The sequence below is a fragment of the Bison bison genome, unplaced genomic scaffold (genome assembly GCF_000754665.1).
Source record: "Bison bison bison isolate TAMUID 2011002044 unplaced genomic scaffold, Bison_UMD1.0 scf7180017864479, whole genome shotgun sequence".
Lineage (NCBI taxonomy): Eukaryota > Metazoa > Chordata > Mammalia > Artiodactyla > Bovidae > Bison > Bison bison.
The window spans coordinates 974,962-982,204 of record NW_011495039.1 but is presented as its reverse complement, the minus strand read 5'-3'; the positions used below and the strand labels follow the sequence as shown (position 1 = coordinate 982,204).

The 7,243-nt window shown below is 39.0% G+C and overlaps 1 pseudogene; it reads right to left on the bottom strand.

Moving 5' to 3' along the window:
* Window positions 1-442: 442 nt before the first annotated feature.
* Window positions 443-1,261, bottom strand: LOC105004512 (annotated as a pseudogene).
* Window positions 1,262-7,243: the final 5,982 nt, after the last annotated feature.

Here is a 7,243-nt window from a genome sequence, read left to right as displayed (position 1 = left end):
TTGTTCAATATATATTTGATCAGAGTTTATGTTTAAGGCCCTTATTGTAGTAAGGGTTCTGCCCTGTACTGATGAATCTTGTGTAGCTTAGGGAAATACCCGCTCCGATTGCTACTGAATGGGTATAGCCCAGTGCATGTGACAACCTTCCTGACTTCCAGAACTGACTAAGGTCCCAGTAGGGCTCTTCTTGGTTATCTTTTTCTCTCATTCCATTAAACTTCTGGTTGCTCTTTTTTTATGTATAAAATAATTATTTACTTGCTTTTCCTTCTTGCCAAGGTTTGATATGTTCTCCTACCATCACTGAAGTCTAGCCTATAGGAGACATCATATCCCAGCATGCCAAGCCTGCCTGAAAATTCAAAGCAAGCAAACAAACCAAAAACCCAAACCACAGCAAACACCAAAGATGCTATTAATCACTTGGTATTATCTGTAATTACAAAGATTTTTCCAATCACATCACATAGAGATCATTTTATCCACTGCTCTGTTTGGCTGCCAATCTCTTATCTCTCTCCTCAGCAATGGTAAGGTGAATACCCTTTCCACAGGGAAGAGAGATCCATGGTTTGTTGCCTTTGCCAATAATTAAAATGTTTGAGAGCCGTGTGGCAAAGCTGTTGCTGTTACATGAACCACATCAAAAGAACCTGGATGTCTCTCCTGGTTTGTAATCACATCAATTCTTCCCAGATTAGCACCTCCAGTCACCATGCACAGGTTATCAGTGTCAAATTTGATGAAATCAGTAATCTTGCCAGTCTCCAAGTCAATCTGAATGGTATTATTCACCTTGATGAGGGGATCAGGGTAACAGATGGTACGAGCATCATGGGTTACCAGATGAGGGATTCCTTTTGTCCCCACAAATATCTTTCACTTTGCACAGTTTATATTTGGCCTCCTCAGGTGCAATACAATGAACAGCAAAGCGACCCTTGGTGTCATAGGTCAAACGAAAATTCTCTCCAGTCCTATCAATGCTGATGACATCCATAAAACCAGCAGGGTAGGTTATATCTGTGCGGACTTTGCCATCGATCTTAATGAAACGCTGCATGCAAATCTTCTTTACTTCATCTCCAGTTAGGGCATATTTAAGTCTATTCCTTAGGAAAATGATTAGGGGGAGACATTCCCTTAGCTTGTGGGGGCCGGTAGATGGATGAGGGGCAAACACACCAGTCAGTTTATTCGGCATCCAATGTTTTGGAGCTGCTACACATTTCAGATGCTTCTTGGGACCCCGAGCCATGGCTGCGCTAGGCACGAAAAGAGCTGGTTGCTCTTTCTTAGTTGCCCTCAACAAGAGGTCCACATTTTAAAATCACCCTTAGGTACAGACTTCTCCATGATGTGTTCTAAATAAAGCCAGTTTCCTTAGGCAGAACTGCAGAGCTCATTGTCTTTATGGGCTGCGTTTCTTCCTGGGCTGAACCTTTGTACCATTTCAGCAGAGCTTTGGGTAAGGACCTGCTTTTCCAAGACTGACAACTTGGTGTATGCGTGGCCACAAGGGGGAACGCAGGGTGGCTTTCCTTTGTTTTCTTGGGTTGCTCCTCCTGACATGGACCCCTGCCTTATAAAATTGGGTCCTAACCTACAGCATTTGAGGTTGAATTCCTGCTTTATGACCAAGGATTGGATAGGGAAAGAGAGACCTATTTCTCTCAGCCACGTCTGCAGTGGGTAGGCATTCTGCAACACTGGGCTGGGACCAGGGTAAGAAATGAAACTGTAGCCTCAGACCGGAAGCTCAGGCAAGAGGGAACCCATCTCTTCTGACTGCAGTACACAGGGAAGAGCACCTGGAATAGAGCTTCTGTAACACGGAGCTAGGGTAGGGGTAAGGGAGCAGGTTATGACTCAACTGCCACAAATTCAAACTATTCCTCCTGAGATTTAGTACATTTTTTTTCTTTTCTTTTTTTTTTTGAATGGACATTTCTTCATTCACTCTCTGCCCTTAGGACAATATCCAGAGACTTAAAATTACTTTTACTTACAATCAGTAAGTGATTTTTATCAGTGAAAATGGTGTTTTGCTGGGAAGAGGGTTTATTAAGTACCTTACTCTGCCGTCTGTAAGTCCCACCTGCCTCACATTCTATCAGTTCAGTTCACTCAGTCGTGTCCCACTCTTTGCGACCTCATGAATTGCAGCACGCCAGGCCTCCCTGTCCATCACCAACTCACGGAGTTCACTCAAACTCATGTCCATCGAGTCAGTGATGCCATCCAGCCATCTCGTCCTCTGTTGTCTCCTTCTCCTCCTGCCCCCAATTCCTCCCTGCATCAGAGTCTTTTCTAATGCGTCAACTCTTTGCATGAGGTGGCCAAAGTACTGGAGTTTCAGCTTCAGCATCATTCCTTCCAAAGAAATTCCAGGGCTGATCTCCTTCAGAATGGACTGGTTGGATCTCCTTGCAGTCCAAGGGACTCTCAAGAGTCTTCTCCAACACCACAGTTTAAAAGGAGTAAAAAAATAAATAAATAAATAAAAGGATCAATTCTTCAGTGCTCAGCTTTCTTCACAGTCCAACTCTCACATCCACACATGACCACTGGAAAAACCATAGCCTTGACTAGACGGACCTTTGTTGGCAAAGTAATATCTCTCCTTTTCAATATGCTATCTAGGTTGGTCATAACTTTCCTTCCAAGGAGTAAGCATCTTTTAATTTCACAGCTGCAATCCCCATCTGCACTGATTTTAGAGCCCCCAAAAATAAAGTCTGACACTGTTTGCACTGTTTCCCCATCTATTTGCCATGAAGTGATGGGACCGGATGCCATGATCTTCGTTTTCTGAATGTTGAGCTTTAAGCCAACTTTTTCACTCTCCTCTTTCACTTTATCAAGAGGTCTTTTAGTTACTGAATGTTATATCAAATATTACCCTAAATATATAAAAATAATTACACTTAAGCAATATGGTTATCAAGAACTACTTCTAACCAACAAAGGCAGGTTGGTATTTCTCATTATTTATTCTACCAAATATTTACTCCTAGATTCCTATGAAAATTGATATTCACTGGCAACACTTATATTTCCACTTTATCTAATTACATCATGTCTCATCAGTTGTGGTTGATAAGGCTTTACTTCCAATAGTGACTTTTTCATATATTCCTCTATGATTTTAATTACTTTGAAATGAATTTTGTGCTTTAAAAAATGCTATTAATATGCTAGTAATGACTGTATATGGTAGTAAAGTATGTTTTTTCCATTTTGTAAGTTTATGTAGAAATATTCTATAATGTATGAATATTTACTGGCACATATAAACACAAGTAACCAGTAATACTAACAGCAAAATATCAAATATTTATGAACTACATACTAAAAAATAAAATATGCTTTGCAAACATCCCTTAGAAATGAGAAGAACTGTAATGAAGTTTATCTGGTTTGCTTAAATGAGACTTTAATTCAAGTCTTGGTATACTTTTTAAATCAGCACTGTTCAGTGGAAATTTAACAAGCTATATGAATAAATTCTAATTGTCTGGTAGCCACATCAAAGAAGGCTTTTAAAAAAGTAAAATTAGTCATTGTCTTTTGCATTATTTTGAATCATCAAGAATTTTTATACAAAAATTCATTATTTACGAGATCAGATCCTGTTACAAGTCATTTAAAAGTTTGTTATGCACTGGATTTTTCATTTCAGCTGATGTGTTTTGTTTATTCTTTCTTAAATTTTGACTTCACACTGCTAATGTGATTGATTTTTTTGTTGAGTAAATATCAAATTTACCATCAATTTGTTCAAATCATCCATTTTATTTTTTTTAATTTTACACAACAATGAAATAGCTTTTTGGTTCTGCTCTGTCCTAGTGACTTGCAATTGCTGTTCACCATGCAATTTATGACCTCTTTTTTTTTTTTGCTTTACTAGTTTTAACATCTCCACTCAATGCTACATCCACAGTAAGCCTTCATTTCAAATCTGAAAATGAGTCCATACTTATTTTTAGGTAAAATAACAATTACAATTAAAATAATAATTAGTATTTCCTTTTAATTACCAATTATTAATTACCTAGGTATAAGGAAATGGCAACCCACTCCAGTGTTCTTGCCTGGAGAATCCCAGGGACGGGGAAGCCTGGTGGGCTGCCATCTATAGGGTCACACAGAGTCAGACACGACTGAAGCGACTTAGCAGCAGCAGCAGCAATGCATAAAATCTCAGGTAAACATGTCATAATTTTACATGGGTGTATAGAAAAAAGTCACATCAAATTGAGTCAATCCATGGACAGTAAGTACATGCACACACCTGATCTGCACATGATAAATAACAACTGATACAATGCAACAGTTAAAGCGAAATGTCATTCTACCAAGACAATGAAGTTGTGCTTCATAGAAAAGTATTCTACACTACTTCCGTTCTGAAATTTAAACTTCAGTAACTTAAAATTATAAATTTAAAATTTAGTTCCTCATCACAGTGGTTAGTAGTTGCTACAGTTCTATCTAAATGTTCACCAGATCTTACTCGTTAAAAACAGTTAAATATTAGACTGAGATATTCCTAGGATTCCTTAGGTTATCACTCTGTGCTAGTTCTCAGGGATTTTGTCTATCCACAGAGAGCTTGCTATTAGATCGAGCAACAGCTAAAATCCTGGGGCAAGCAGACAGATTTGGGAGCTTGCAGGAGAATTTGGGAAGCCAGGCATATTAAGCTACTGATGTACCACGTAATGTGGTCAGGGCCAGTAGTCAGGAAGGTGAACAAGCAACATTGAGGAAAAGCTGGAACATGCCACCACGTCTATGTTTCTGACCACACCTCACACCAGCCATCATAGAACAACAGCCACTACTGGATTTTCATCTTCCATACACCTTTCTCTCTGGTCGATTCTAAACCAAAGCCACAGAAGGAAGGGGGTTTGGAGAAAATTCATTCCAGCTTAACCAAGTGTACCCAGTATAAACTACCATAGACTCTGAGTTCAAGAGTCTCCCCTAAAATATAGAAAACACTATGGTATTTATTCTGCTTCATTGTTGGAAAAGACAAAATTGCAGTGTCAACCATGGTGTCAACAGAAGTATAGCTAAGGGTTTAATTCATGGTCTCTTACTTGAAAAAGATTAAAACTTAATGTTTCTTCCCAGTTAAAAAATAATTTTAGTCATAATTTGCCCATCTTCAAGAATATTCTGCCTAAAAGACAGATAAATCAGGGAAGAAATCTAAAACCGTCCCTAGGTCGGGTTACTACTGTTGAAAGAAGAACAAGGTTGCCTGTCATGGACGATAACTCCTAATCATTGCAACACAAATATTACCTTCTCAGGACAAATACAAGTCATGTATCTAGTAGTACAAAAATGCTAACGTAGGTCTAAAAAATCTATGTAAACATGATCTCTAAAATGAGATTATCTGTAACAAGCAGTACATACTTCTCCAGAGAGGCACCTGATCTATAACTGACACACTTCTCAGAACAAGATAAGTATATTATCTAAGACCAGACTTAGCAATTATCAAAGAGATCAAACCAGTCAATCCTAAAGGAAATCAATCCTGAATATTCACTGGAAGGACTGATGATGAAGCTGAAGCTCCAATACTTTGACCACCTGATGCAAAGACACACTGGAAAAAGAGTTGGTGGGAAAGATTAAGGGCAAAAGGAGGAGGCGACAGAGGATGAGATAGTTAGACAGAATCACCAACTCAACGGACATGAATTTGAGCAAACTTTGGAAGATAGTGAAGGACAATGAAGCCTGACATGCTGCAGTTCATGGGTCGCAAAGAGTTGGACACAACTTAGCAACTGAAGAACAATTAGCATGTGTTTTTGCAGGAATGCTATTTCAGGGAAATAAAGCTGAAAGCTACCTTCACCCTCAGAAAGAATGATACCCCAGGCTATTTTAGTTTTCTACCTTCAGAAATTTCTATTTAACCCCAAGGTTAAAATTTTAAAAGCTGCTGTGGATCTTTTAAACATAAATGGTCAGGAATTAGAAAAACTAATACATGGTTTCAGAGGAGTAAAATCTTTGTTTCTATTTTCTTCTTTGGTTGGGGGAACAGTAAATACATAAAAGATTGTTTGGACTACACATGCCAGGTGGGTAAAAAATCATCTTTGGGTGAAAATTCTTCTGCCCAAAATATACTCCTATTCATGAACTAACATAATATGTCTAAATGGGAAAGAAGGACTTTTGCTACTTTGCAGTTTTTGGTGTTTTTTTTTTTTTTTTGCTTTAATATTATAAATTCAGTGGTTTTGTCAGAGGAAAATAATGACTCCCACCAGAAAAACTTCTCCAATGGGCCAGTGTCAAGGAAGGGGGAAGGGAAATGTGGACAGATTGAGAGGTGCATGATCATCTCACACCACCTAGATTACTTTACCTGTATCTACTGTTCATCTCTCCATGCCCTCTGCCAAAATGGTCATCACAATGGACGTCCTGGTATTCCAAGAGCAACTCTGCTGCTGCTGCTGCTGCTAAGTCGCTTCAGTCGTGTCCGACTCTGTGTGACTCTGGGAACACCAAAAGAAGATTCCACTTGGGAGCAAAAGCTACTAGGACTTTTCACTGGTGAAACACTGAGAAATGTCATTCTTTGACATAGAAAGTCTCAGTGGAAAGATAAATCATATTCTCAACCTTCTTGGGAAGCAAGTAGGAATGAGAAACCAATCAGCAGCAAGCATGAGCCATTAATTATGGAGAAGGAAAGATGACTCCGAGAATGAAGCCAAGAGTGCAGAGGAAAAGCCTCAGAAATCCATTTCCAAGGAAGCAGAATTGAATGCTAGCTGAAAGTGTTAGCATTCATGCCTAACTAGATTTCAATTAGATTTCAGGATTTCTTGGCACAAGTGGCTGCCATGTGCCTCTCACCACCTTCCCCACACCATTTTGAAAACGAATGTCTATTGTGGTTATTCTATCCCACCACTGGATGTGGGGTATTTTGAAGGACAACTAATTTGTCTCTTTAGTTCACAGGACTTCAGATTGAAAGGAACCACACTTGCCTCATCCTGATTTAAATATCAAGATTCTGACCTCAAGCCTGAGTCTAAACTAATAATGAGGTGAAACTTTGGGGATTTGGGGGAAGGAGGAAGTTTATTTCCTAGTTGATGTTAATTCGACAAGGAGACCATTAGACTGAGGTGACTCTAATGCCTTTGGCAGCCTACATAAGCAAACCAAAACCTCAGCCTATAAA